Source organism: Ciconia boyciana, chromosome 1, assembly GCF_034638445.1.
Source record: "Ciconia boyciana chromosome 1, ASM3463844v1, whole genome shotgun sequence".
Classification (NCBI taxonomy): Eukaryota; Metazoa; Chordata; class Aves; order Ciconiiformes; family Ciconiidae; genus Ciconia; species Ciconia boyciana.
The window spans coordinates 91,460,138-91,474,597 of record NC_132934.1 but is presented as its reverse complement, the minus strand read 5'-3'; the positions used below and the strand labels follow the sequence as shown (position 1 = coordinate 91,474,597).

Genomic DNA, 14,460 nt, shown 5'->3' with positions numbered 1-14,460 from the left:
CTGGTCCAGGCTGCTGCTACCCCTGGAAGCAACGGGCCACGTGTTGACCCACCCAAAGCCTCCAGCTACACGGAGGCTGATTGCTGCCTCCCTGCTTGCCTGCCCTGTTGTTCACTGCCCATCAGCCATGTGATTCCTATAGAGTAAGCAATGTGAACGGGATCCTGACCCCAAACAGCACAGGACAGGCTCCACGGTAAGCGACTGCCAACAGTGCACACTTCCAAAGCACCTTGTTCCCTGCCCCTGCCTATCTGCATGGTGGGAAGGCCCTGGAGGAGGCATGGTGCCAGACCTGTCCGGATCCCCCTGCTAGGAGGACTTGTGTGCATTCACTGTCTCCACTTAAGTGGCCTTTGCAGGGAAGCGTGACTCGGTGTGTGAATATCAATAGGATCTTTAAATCTCCTAGAGATATTTTCCATCCTGTGAGAGTTTCCTGAAGCTGGGCGCTTCAGATTGACAGCTCAGCAGGTATCACACTGATCTTGCAATTGCTTTTGTGCCAGCTGTGGGAACCGCAGACTCATCTCCTATAGATCCTTCTCCTTACATAGGACACCTCTCCTCCTCTCCTCCCCATGGCCCCAAGTCAGACCCAAGCCGCAGACAGGAGCATTGTTTTTCTCAGCCTCCAGAAGCAGCATGCATCAAGTCAAGACGCATCTCCTGTGCGTCACCATAGCAACGAGATCAGGCCCGGTGTGGAAAATGGGGGGCAAGGGGAAAAATTAAGGAAGAGGGCTCTGCAGATGAGGGATGGCTGCTTCTCCCTCGGCCGGTGGCAGGCAGCGCAGACTGAGAGGAGCCTGCGGGGGTGATGTCTGTCTGCGCCACCGCCAGGGCAGAGAGAGGCCACCCAGGAGCTGCAGCTCATGAGCATACTCAGGACCAAGAGGAAAGGCTGAGGACACAGGACAGGCATTGACTGGCTGTATATCGAGCCCCTTGAGCCTGCCAGACGTTAGCATCTTTATCATTGAATTGCAACACAACGCTGGTCCGAGAGCCCAAATCACAGCTGCACTGAGACCTTTATTCTTTACACCAGTATTTAAGCCTTGCTGCAGAAACCCTTCTCTGTCATGGCACTTCTAACAGCACTAACTCCAACCAGTAACATAAAACACCACGGACCAGCTGCCTCATGCCTGAGTCCCTGAGAGCTGCCCAGGTGGCCTGATGAGGAAATCCGGTCACAACAGTAACCGGGGGAAGCCTATGCAACCAGCTGGGGCACGGCTCAGCAGCTTTCCTGCACACTTCGCATGAGCTCCTCTAACCTCACAGATGAGGCCACTCCTCAGACTCTGCTAGGGCTTGAATTACCTTCCTCTGACAGAGTGTCCCAGGCTGCAACTGAGCCTGAGATAACATCCCCCTGGGGCCCTCCCCTACCTCATCCCCCTTGTTCAGACCCGGGCAAGAAGTTCAGAGCAGCTGCTGTGCCTAAGAAGTAGCTCCTGTCATCTTCTCCTCGAGCGTCCTCAAACTGTATGACTGGCAAAAATCCCTACAAAGCCAAAATATTGACCCTTCAGGGAAATCCTTCCTTCAGGCATAGGACCACCTCACACATCTTGACCTAGTAGTACACGTAGCCCTGATTTTCATGCTGACTTCTGCTGACCAAGGCTCTACAGAAATGATTAAGAAACTGCTACCAGTTGTCGCTAAGGGGAAAAAGCTTCTTTAAATGACAGCAGAAAGTTTTGAAGCTGACAGATCTCAAGTTTGATCTAGCCCCTCCAGGTGAATGTAAATGGGTTTTTTTTATGCACCTCATTATCTTTCTTAGTAAAGGCAAATTAATCCACAATGAAATGCTGTGGCCATCCTGCCATCTCCCCTTCCACCCTCCCAGACAGGACCCTCCATATAGTTTGTGCCCTGGAAAAGCCACGTCTTAGCAGAAGGCTTAATGCCATCCCTCTCTGGAGTCTGGCTTTGACATCCAGGATTTCAGCCTTTCTCAGCAACATCTGGGCTTCATCCCTTCTTGGCTGTACTCGTGCTACTGCCTCTTGCAGTAAGGCAATCAGAGTATAAGCTTTATTTCCAGATCCCCCGCTTAACCTCAGGCAGACCTATATAGCTTTAAGTAGCATATTACAGTAATGAGGGGCCATGACTATTTCTGAGAATATGCCCTCCTTCCCATTAGTAACCCTCCATGATAAGCAGCTCTATCTTCACTGCTGCCACCAGTCACTTGCAGGCCACTGGAGCTGCAAAGAAGGACAGAGCAGCCTGTCATAAAGAAAAAGTGAGAGGAGTGCATAAAGTGGGAGAGAGGGTGGGGGAAGGAATAAGCATTGACAGTCAAAATGCGAAAAAGATGAAATGCAATTTTTCTTCAAATGCCTGGAGACAAGACAGATCTCCCAGCTTCCTTCCCCTCCCTTGCCCTTCTGCCTGAAAAGAGAAGAGGTAGTTAACATAGGAAAGCCCCTCAAATAAGCCCTGACAGCCACATATTCAGAAACTGATGGCATTTCCCTAAACACTGTTTGTAAAATGGTAATTATCCAGCAGGCAGTGACAGCTGGCACTTAGCACTGAGAGAGAACACGAGCGGACAAGAAGAAAGGTAATTGAACAAAGGGTAAAGAAATATATAAAACATAATCAGAAAAATACAAAGATTGCTGGCTGTGCTAATAGGTCACTTCAGCTTCTTGGTTCATCTTGAAGTGATTGAGTTTGAATGCAGAATCAGACTGACATCCTCCAAATCGTTCAGCTGGGAGCAGCACCTCTGAGGGGAGCATCGGCAGCAGCAAACCCAGGGGGCTGAGCAGCCGGCAGTGAGCACACGGGTGCCAAACTGGCAGCCAGCTTTTTCACAAAGTGTCTGGAGCACCTGCTCTCCAACTTGCGTCACAAGATCAGCTCCTAGGAACAAGAGCGTCTGGGGAGACATTTCCTCCCTACTTCAGACCACCCCAACAACTGAGCTGTGCCACAACATGGCAAAATGGAGTCCTTCATTGGAAGCACCTAGACTGGACAAAGCACCAGGCAAACAGAGAAAACCTCTTGAGTTGGACAGGGAGACAGGTAGGCTGATCTTCTACTCCTCTGGTATTAAACAAAAAATCTACTTCTGGGATTTTTTTAGGGCAATGGAGCAGCCTGTCAGTTCAGATATCAGTTCTGACAGATCTCCTGTACGGCCTTGGGGTAGGGCTCTTCTTCCTGTGCCTCAATTCTTTACCTACAAAATGGGTTGTGAGTTGTTGTAGCTTTGCCATATGTTCAAAGCAAGGCCTGTTTCCTATTATGTCCTACCCAAAATCTAGAAGGACAGGACCCTGAACTGGACTTGAGTCCTTTAAGCATGATCAGTAATACAAGTCAAGATATCTTCCCTCATATGAGAGTCACGCTCAAAGAGAATAAAAGCAGCAGAATGAAAATTAACTTATGTTAATGAGCAGGGTGGTATCTTTGAGCGTGGGGGTTTCCAAACTCATATTCTGTGGCCATTTGATTTGCTTCCTCATTACTTCAATTATGATGCTATCTCCCTCCAGCCTGCAGTTGAGAACACTCTGATCCCTCCAGAATGCTCCATGACTTGCTTTTGCCCAGATCCTGCCCAGAAAGGTTACTGCCGGGCTCTAGCAGCATGTACATTTGATCACAACCCACGATACGCCCCTGAGTCACTCAGCAAGTAACGGGCTAGCAGTCCTAACAAATGATGCTCAGATGAGTGTGGTCAGACAAGGACATGTGATGGAGCACTAGAAGACGGGAAGGAGGTCTGCCTCTCCTTTGTACCAGGAATCAGCTTGGCACAGAGATAGTCCATGCCTGGGATAAGACAGAAATGGCATCCAAACTTCTTGTCATTCCTTGCCATTCTTCTTTGCCACTGCTTCTCCTTTATCAAAATATGCTATTCATGAGAAAGATATAATTGTCCTAATTGACCCATACAATTTTAGTAATTGAGGGCAAAATCCTTAAAGCTTCTGAACTCCTGCTAAGCACACCGTCCTCCTCTACCCTGCCTTAACTCTGTTTTACTGGGTGTTGTTAGTACTTGGTCCGTGACAGCAAATGACCTTTAAGCTTCTTTTTATGCCATATTCTCCTTGGTGCCAGGTCTGTATGTTAATAATTTTCTCAGCACCCATGCACATTTAAAATAAGATAGATTTTTCTCTGCTGCAGACAGATATACCTCTGCACAGTAATTCATTATGCTACTATCTCCAAAGCTGTTTCTTTGAGAAATATGCATACAGAGTTGTATTAACAGTGTATAGTTTTTATGACGATAACTGATGATTTGTTTGACTAGGTCTCTTATGTATCAATCTAACTATTTTGTAGTTTGCATGTGATTTATTTTTGACTGTCTTAATAAAGTTCAAATATTACTTTCTCTTGGTAATCAATCTGCTTTCTTTAAACTATTGTTAAATTCTTTTTTTAATGAGTGAGAGTTTGAGTAAAGAATTTATCCTACAAAACTACTGATCTGAAAGTTATCAATATATTTCTAAATGGACAAGTACAAGTAAATTGAAAAGTGAGATTTTTTCCATCAGATGACATTAAAATATAGGCATGTTTTCAAGTACAAAGTAATTACTTTAAGCAGTAATAGAGCATTTCTCATAAGATATATGAAAGAAACACCAACAATGAAATTGCTAATGTTGCAATTTAATTATAAACCCTTCCATATGCCAGCACATCTTCACTATCACTTTTGTTGCCTTTCTTGATCTGTAGCATGTCGTCTAACACAATTTACTATGCTTTTTTTTTTTGTACAAATTACTTCCATAGCTTCTGTTTATCTGCCATATATGGAAAAGTACAGACGCACCAAAGATGCTACACAACAGTGATTAAGGTTAAATTAAAAAAAATGAGAGTAACATTGTGTTATGTGAAAACTTCTACATAGCCACATAATGAAAGGGGGTAACACATACCTGCTGGAGAGTAGCAGTAAGACCAAAAGTTCAGCTGTAATTTTGGGAAGTAATTTCAGTGTAGCCATTATAAGGTAGTGCCAGATGACTTCTGAGTAAACATGCATATTCATTATCATTATTAATGTATTTACCACAGACTCCTTTGTTTCTCTGCAAGGTTCCATGTATAATCTAGCTTGGCTATTTCCTGACTTAAGCACACTGAAGTTCAACAGTTTCTTGATACAATGGACAGCTTCACTGATGTTTAAGATTAGAAAGGAAGAGCTTAAATCATCTGGGTCTTCTCCCTGAGTGATGCAGGCCTTACATTTCACCCATAGTTTCTCCATTTCTATCTCAAAAACTTGTGAGTGAAGCAAAGAAAGCCTTTTAGAAAGACATCTGATGTTGATTTGGAAACTGCAAGTGATGTAGAACTGAACACATCCTTGGGTAATCTAATTTATTTTATGAAATAAATCCAGGCAATATACAGATTCCTGTACACACATGCGCACACACTCATACACTCAAAATAAAAGCACCTTAATGATCCTCTCTGTCAGAATAATAGCTAGTACACATCACTTGGCTTTGGTGACTGTCCAAGCATACTCTGTGCTGCTGGAGGAAACCTTTCCTGGTTTTGCCCTCTAAAATCCACCTGGCACTCAGCATGAGTACTTAAGACATATTAATTTAATAAAGCACTCCTAATGCTGCTGCAAGTTCGGGAAGATGCAGCACATCACCGTCAGCAAGGTTTTTGTCACCGTCAGCCAGTTATTTGTGTTGTCTCTGTTAGATGGCCGTGACGGCTTGTTCAGCTTTTGTGGGGGGCTTGCAGAGAAGTGGCGTGCAAGGTAAGTCACAAGGAGCGGTGCAGGCCAACTCAAACTTGTCCTGTGCACAGCCCTAGATTGCCCATATCAGACATGAAGCAGATCTGGAAACCGTATAGCAGTGCTAACGCCCCACCTCTTGTCACGCATCATACACCCATCAGCCCAGTGTATTACCAAAGGCACAGACTGACGCGAGTAGGTCTCTAAGGCTTTCAAACCCAAACCGGGCGATTCTCAGCAGTTCTGATTATGGAAAGAAAAATCCTCCTCCTGCCTGCCCTCCTCTATCTGCAGCTCTCACTGTAGGACAGGCAGGAGGAGGAAAGTGCAGGGAGCACGGAGAGTGGCGTGTGTGTACATGCTCAGGCACAGGTACATTAGCATGAAAGCACACAGAAGTATATGCGAAATTAAGATAAAAAGAGACAAGACGTCACACAGAAATACATGGTCAGCAAAGCAGAAATACATGTAGAAATGTAAGAGAACAGGCCAAGGGGGAGCAAATGGGCAAGAAAGAAAGAGAGAGAAAGTGTTTGGACTAACTGGCGGTACAAGCCAGGAGACATCCGAGCTGCAGATGTGCACGGAAACATTAGGAATCAAATGCAAACACTCACGCACACAGTGCCACACATTAAATTAGGCACAAATGACAAATCACAGACTCATTTGGGTGAGAAAAGACCTCTGGTGCATCATCCAGGCCATTGCTGCACATTGTGGCAGGTCTGATTACACCTAAACCATCCCTGACAGATGGGTGACTCATCTCTGCCTTGAATATCTCCAGTGCTGGTGCCTCTACAGCCTGCCTTGGCAGCCTGCTCTGTCACCAAACTGTTCCTAGAGTTATAAAGTTTTCCCTCATATTTTTTAACTAACTGTTCCCTGCTGCACCTCAGGACCATTATGTCTTAGGCCTGTTTGCACCAACCACTGAGAAAAATGGATCCCCATCCCCTCAGTAGCGTCTCTTTATGGATTTGCAGACAGTGATTACATCTCCCTTCACACATCTTTCCTCCTCAATGAATATATACCAGCCTCCTTAATCTTCTCATTTACGCTATACTTTCCAAACCTATCAGCAGTTTTGTCACTCTTCCTGGAGCTTCCTCCAATACATTGTGGCTTTGGGAACTGGAGGAGACAGCATTAATTCAGCTTCCTGCCCACTACCTGTGCCATGTCCAGTCATGAAAGGTTGAGGACTGGCTTTATTTTCTTTCCTGAATACCATTTACTTCCTAAATACCTCCTGCTTCACCCTCCTGAAAGATTCTGTTACATGCAGAGAAAGACAAACGCACATGTGCGTGCACACACCCACCCACCTATTTTATATACTATACAGATAAATATAAGGGCCTTGCCTAGTAGGGATTCCAACATTAAAAGTTGCCTGAAAAGGTAAGCTGGACCAGCTGTGATGAAGAGTATCTGAAGGAGTGGAGAATGAGGAAGATGACAGTGTCACTTTACACACTGGAAGAAGCCCCATTTGATGGTACCCTGACGGTGGACTGAACACTGAAAATTAGGACACCCTCTTGCTGTCCCCAGACCCAAATATTATTCAAATCTGCACAGCTCGTATCCATTTCATCATGCTCATTTGTTTTCTGGGCCCCTGTATACTGCATCCATCACTCTTTGCTCCTCATTTAAAGCCTCCACTTACAAGACAGGTTAGGCTAGTTCTCAACAGGTTTGCCCCCCTATTGTTAAAGTGATGTGCATGAATGGTTTCTACACAATGCAAAAATGCCTTTGGCACTATGATTTTAGTTGCAAATGGATAACCCACATGGGGACAAAATCAAGGAAGGAAGGACTGAGTAGGTCATTTGAGATATTATGCAGCTGTCTCCAATTGCTCGCTTTAGTTTCTGAAAAGCCTCTTGGGGGTTGAATTAGGAGATGGACCTTTAGAAACACCTGGAGACAATATCCAGTAGAGCACCCAAGAACGCTATAGGATTTTCTTTATGGATTTCACAGAGAGAGAGAGCAAGTCCCAAGTAAAATGCATAACAAACACAACACACCAGGTCTTGATGAAAAGACATTATGACAATGAAGGGACAATAATTTCAAAGGGTCCCCAATTTACATCTGCAATCAGATACCAGCACAAAGGCATGCCATTTCTATACCTAACAGCCTGACCTGAAAGCTGGCACCATGACATTCTCTATCACGGGACCACTGGCCACTCGTTTGCTCCATATGACTTCAGAACTAGAGGGCAGGATGAACCAACAGGATTTTGGCTCTAGGGGTTGTGAGACTAGAGGCCAGGCTCTGAGAAAGTAATCTGTAACCCATTATAGCTACAGGCTTATTGCCAATGACAGCAACTTATAGATGCGTCTGTGTGGCAGACTAATGGTCAATAATATTTCTTTTCAATACCCTACTGCAACATCAAGCCAAGCATGGTATTTATTAAGTCTCATGGAATTTCCTGTCTGTTCTGGAAAATGCAGGTTTTTACCCTGATTGCACCAGTCTTAAAAGAAAATCTGAAAAATAAGTTAAGAAATGGAGAAGTATCTCATTCCTCACAACGAAAAGAATATGAGATGTAAAATGTCATCGCTTTGATGTGCTGGCAAACTTCCTGGAATCAGTCGACCAAAGATAACTATGTTTATAAATATTTTGGATATGAAGATACTGTATATAAATTGCATTTTTATTATTATTATAAAAGTGTGGTGTGGTTTTTTAAAAAAAAAAAGGAAAAGAAATAGCTCTGCAGTGTATTCTAAATATACACATTAGGGTGTTTTGTGCTGTGCATAGCATGTTGTTAATAAGGAAGAAACTGAATTCTACTTTCTCCCTACCCCTTTGAGCACAGCAAAATGTCTATTCTCTTCTCAACTTCTCCCAGCAAGAGGTGCCAAGAGGCTGGTGGAACAGCACTGGAGTTGCCCACAGCTATGGCAGCACAGGTGAGAAGCACTCTGGAGATCTCTCTATCGTAAGGTTTTGTGCTGCCAACCCATTACCCCAGTATCTAAGAATCTCCCATGTAAAATCAATAGCAATAACAAAACCCCTTGGAGACTTTGTGGAGTCTCTTGGATGATATAGCCAGGGCTGTGCTGGAGGAATAGCTGGGGATGACTACAGCTTGTTCCAGCTTCTCCTGGCAGGTTTTATTGCAGGGAGAGGCTCAGGACTGCTGCCTGTGGAACTCTCACAATCCAGATAATTGCTTTTCTGTTCTTTTTACAACTGATATTTCATTCTCAAAGCGGCTTCCACACCCACGTACATTCTGTTCCTGACCAGCTGGCCTCCACGCTATGCCAGTCCGGGACTCTTCGCACCCAGCTCTGGCAACCCCTCTGCAGCACCCCCTGCTACTCCTGTCCTCCCGCAGGCTCACTTGCTCAGCTCTGCTTGGGGACCTCCGCTGTGCCATACAACCTCACTCCATCCAAAGCCTGAGCCCTCCACAGTCCCACTAACGTACCTTGATCTTGAGCAGAAGCCCCTCCTGCTACTCCTGTTCCTGTGCAAATCTATTCCTGTTTAATTGCTGTCTCTCCCACCTTGCAGCTCTATCAATATCTACATCTTCATTTGTCATCTTTTCTTGATTACCAGCCTTTTTCCCATTATTCCCTGCAACAGCAGACAGCATGCCACAACCGATTCCACTTCCATTCTGCTTTCCTAACCATGGCTGAAAAACTACCCCAATAGTAAACCTACCTGAAATCTATTGAGCTGACTGTCAGCTGGCTCCATGAAACAGAGGTAAACAATTAAGGCACAATGTTTGCCATAATCACCTTGCAGAGCATTAACTCCCTGTCATTTGAGTCCTGGATTGATGGTGTCAATTGGTCTCAGCCTTGGCTGGCACATCAGGCCATTCCCACGCACCAGGAGGGTCTCTCCAAGCACCCAGAGGCTCTCTCTTGCCTCTCTTATCATGGCTTTGCACCTTCTGCTTCCTTGACAAATAACCACTCACTCTACAGCCCGAGGCTGCAGGGACCTGACTTTCATCCCAGTCAGCAACCAGCTTGTGACAAATACCAGTGAAAGCCCCAGCATTTAGCACCTTTCAGTCCAGATGTAAGACGCATTGGATAGATATTGCAACAGATACTCAAACGGCTCCCAAAACAAGGGCAGAGCGCCGTATACAGAAACAGCTGGAGGGAGACCTTACATCATTCCTGTGTCATAAAATATGACTTGTGTTGCATTCTTTAAGAGCAGGAAGAAAAATTCTGCTCACATTCATATACAGGCTTATTCGTGTTTGGGGGAAACAGGATTGCCAGCATTCAAGATCAATCAGCCCTCAACGGGGTTCAAGATTTGGAAACTCATGCCTCGTTTGCTTTCCCATTGTAAATGTTAACTAAACGTACCTCTGGTGAGAGGTGCTAGCTCAATAGCCCTGGAGATTAACCTGCCAAATTCTTTTCTCAGTCACGGCACTGTAAACCCCAAGTAATTTCGACTATAATCAGCAGAGCTACTCCAGAACTGCAGCCAGGGGTGGATTTTGGTACTGGGACTTTCTGTTCTCATCCACAGCAGGAAGAGACATAGTTTAACTCCACAGCAGTGCTCCCAACAACCTCAGCAAGACCCAGATTCGATCCCACAACAGATACAGCACCGGAAGCAACAGTATTTGCTTTTACCAAAGTGGAAGCCACTCGTGTTCCCCACTCCACCAACTAACATGCCTCACACTTCACCTCAATCCCTGCTGGAAAGACCAACCCTGCTTCATAGCTTGCATACAGTAAACTCACAATTAGCACAAAGATGAGTTTTTTCAGAGAAAGCTGACTTTCGCCTAATCATGCCCATTCAAACCAATGGATTTTTCATCACTGATTTCGACAGGATAATTGCAGCAAAATCAAGCACTCTGAATGAAAATACTAAGAACAGCAGAAAGAACTGGGGTACCTAGATGTGCCCATGAATGGCCCTATGCAGTTGTCATCAATGTGAGCCTGATATATGCTAAACCAAAAAGGACGATGGCATTCCCTACCTCTCCAGTCCCCACTCCAGGGTCCCCTGGACCTATGCTGTGAAGCTACTAAACTGCAGCTGTACCTGGGGCTTGACTTGTCTCTGCTCAAAGCATCAGGATACCTGAAGAGCTCCAAGGTAGACCAGGTTTTCCCCAGATCTCTCCGTGTCACAGCCAAGGGTTCCCAAGCCCAAGGTAGCATATTACCCTCATTTCCCAGTTTTCCTTTTTATTGGAAATGCTGATATTTGACCAGATCTGATTCCTCTAAAGAGAGAAAGTCTGACTTTGAACCAGTAGGAATCCAGTTTGAAATGAAGGAGTGAGCTAGTTTACTGAACAATTTTCTCTTTTCCTCGATGCCTTCATCTCTGTGGACTTTCTACATTGCACATATAATGATTTATGATGTTGACATCATTGTGAAGCTCTCTCACTATTTCATAAAAGGCCTTAAAAAGAGAGTGTTTTGGCTCAGTAGTGTTGGATAAGATTCAGTATTAAAGCACCATGTGTTTGGAGGGGCTGCAGTCCACAAAACCTCCAAACCTTTGGAGATTCAGCCATCATTTAGGATAGAGGACTAGCGTGTTTTGCCACCTGTGGTGTGGAGAGTAGGTGTTTTGCGGGCCCTGATGGCCTAAAAGTTCAGCACAGAGAAGAGCAGGACTTGAAAATTTCTACCAAGAGCAGATGCCTTTAATCACCTTGTAACCTTCCCTCAGTCCTTTTTTTGTGTATGTGGACTTGCCTGGAGTAGGGAGGCAATCACTTTTCTCTGTGTGGAGCTCTCACATGAGTACATGCAGGACACTATCTTCACTCCTGAGCACCTCATTATGCAAAATATATTGACAAAAATGAACAAGAGCAGAGCAGAGCAACAAAACAGTCAGATAATAAGAGTGGCCAAAGAATGAAAGGGTCAAATATGCCTGTCATGGTTGTGAATAGGAGACAGGATATCACTATGAATACGACAAAGGGAAAACAGCAAATGTAGACCGAACCTGAGAAAAACTTCCTGACAGCAAGGTACAGCAGCAGGTTGTGGAATGTCTCCCAAAGCATGTAACTGGGTCCTCACTGCTAGAAAATATATCAGAAGAAACCATGCTGGTACACAGCTCAGTGCCCAAGAGGCATGCTTGCTTTGCAGTAATGGCCAGCTTCAGTTATCACTCCTTGCACTTTCAACTGGATGTTTTCATCTGTGTTGCATGTCTCGAGCTCACGGGCAGCCTGCCGCTGTGCGGATGTTAAGCAGATGTCATCTCCCTCCCTCCGGTGGTTAAAGTGATTTCAGGATGAGATGATAATTAGTCCCTGAAAGGCTGTGTGCAGAATGCAGCAGTGTGCAGTAGGTTGCACTCCAGCGCAATTGAGAGCTGGGGCTCGTCACAGGTAAAAATGTTAAGCCATGGTCATAACACAAGCTGATTTCTCAACACATTTGCACACACCCACTCCTTGACTCACTGCTGAGGAAGCTAGAGAAAAGGCTCCAATGAGCAGCATGGTAAGTGCCAGACTGTATGGGCCGCAGTGTTCATCCAGTCCCCTATCCTGTCCATGACAGCAGTCAGTACCAGATGCTTCAGAGAAGGTACAGGTACACTGCGCAGACAGATGTGGAACAGCTTGTCCCTCTATATTAGGCCTTGTCCTGGGTTTGAGACCTAGAGAAGCCTTAAACCCATGGCACGTGGCTGGCTCTCCTTCCCAATGTGTGTTCTCCTTGATTAAGACAACTCTGGATACTCTCAGTGAATACTGGATCTTTTTTATTTTTGAGCCCTGCTGAAAGCTAGCTATTGATGGTGTTACATGACAATGACTTCTACAGCCAACCTGTCTGTTACAGGGAAAAAACCACTCCCCCTTTTTCATCTTGTAGTGTCATCAAACATCTCCTTGTTCTCTCCTCTGAAAACCCAGGCGCTCTCTCACGAACATGCAGACTTTTACATATCCCTTCTTCTTAGCAACACACAAGCTCTGTTGGTCCCAAACTTTCAAAGAACTTTCTCTTTGCATGAGAATCCTCCCAGGCACATCATTATTCCTGTCACCGAGCTCTCAGCTACCTCTATTCTGAAGACACCGTGGCCAGTCCTGCACGCATTTTTTTGCGGCTGAGGTTCCAGCACTGAGGATGTGGGATCGATCCATATATCATCACATTAACATGCTGCAAAGCTGTCCCCACTGTCCCCGGACCTCTCTGCTTTGCAGGTAGGCTCTCATAGTAACACAGCAGTGCTCTGGCAGTCTATGTCTTCCTTTTTGCCTCCTCAACCTTTGCGGTTTTTATTTAAGCCTTCCATTCATATGCCCCATGCTTGGTGCTAATGTTGTGCACATTCAAAAACTGTATAAACAAAGGATGTAATTACTACTCCTCCAGTTTGGGGAGGGATATATAAATGAGTGGCCTTTTAAGGGCATTCCTGTAGAGAAAAAAAAAAAAAAGAAGTGTTGTGTCTTCACTAAATCCATCTATTAGTCTTTTCCATTATAATCAATAAATCAGTTCCCTTTTATATGGTGATGTTGGCTCAGCTGTGATTTCTTGATGGCAAAATTCATTACTCAATTGTCTCATCGCTTCCTTTCTAAGTTCAAAAACATCCATTAGCACCACTATGTGAAGCCCCATTAATCTGCTTTCGTTATAATAATGTTCTTATTCTTTCTTAGTGTCTTTATTGCATCCCACTCATCCTTGTTGTCTCATAGGAGCTTTTAATTAATGCACTAAGAACTGAAATAAAGAACCAGCATTTTTTTGAGATCTAGCATTTTTGGTTACTGGACAGAAATTAACGAAATTTACTCAAGTGACCCCTGTTCTAGAATGGGGAGAGTTGGCACATGATGCAGGCTGGATGCTTTAAGAGCTGCCTGGTTTCCACAGGAAAAAGTAGAGTCAAAATAATATTTTACTGGCTCCAAGTACTTGTTTGATTTTGTTCTACTACTGTCTACTGCAAAATGTTTTTCAAAATGGGAAGGATCTATCACACCTATCCCAAGCTGGTTTTGGATTTTGATTTGCTTCTTAATGCAAATCAACAAAACATACCCTGCAGCAAAACAATCTCCTGAAGAAGGGCTCCAAACTAAGGTGAGATGGGCTTATCAGTTACTGAAGGCATCAAAAGTGATGTCTTACTCCCCTCCTTTACCCATGAACTTGAACTCTGCCTTGTCACTAAGATCCATTCCATGAGAAAATAAAATATGGTGCAAAGCTACACTGATTTAGTGCCCTTTTTCTATTTCCCATCCTCTTAGTTTCTTCCTGCCCGTAAGACTTAAGAAAAGGAAACAAACACACACTATTTCTACAGCAGACATGTATGGTGACTCAGAGACAGGCTACAGTAGTTGTAAGGCCCCTGGGCCTTCAGTCAAAAGATATGTTTCTTAGTCCTACGTCCAGCAGATGCCTCTGGGGAAGCCCTTTCATCGGCACCTTTCTGTCTTCTGTTCAGGTCACCACCGCCACCGACAAGGGCTGTTCCACGCGCCTGTCCCCTGCGATGCCAAGCATGATGGGTCCCTGGTCACCACTGGGGTCTCTGGCTGCTACGGCAGCACAGCTGAGCTCAAGGGCTCTCGAAAGCAGAGGGCTGCTGCTGTCCTA

General features: G+C 44.9%; 1 protein-coding gene across 1 annotated transcript in view; it reads right to left on the bottom strand.

Moving 5' to 3' along the window:
* LSAMP (limbic system associated membrane protein) overlaps positions 1-14,460 on the bottom strand; it is a 1,028,339-nt gene that overhangs the window by 782,533 nt on the left and 231,346 nt on the right. The window lies entirely within an intron of this gene.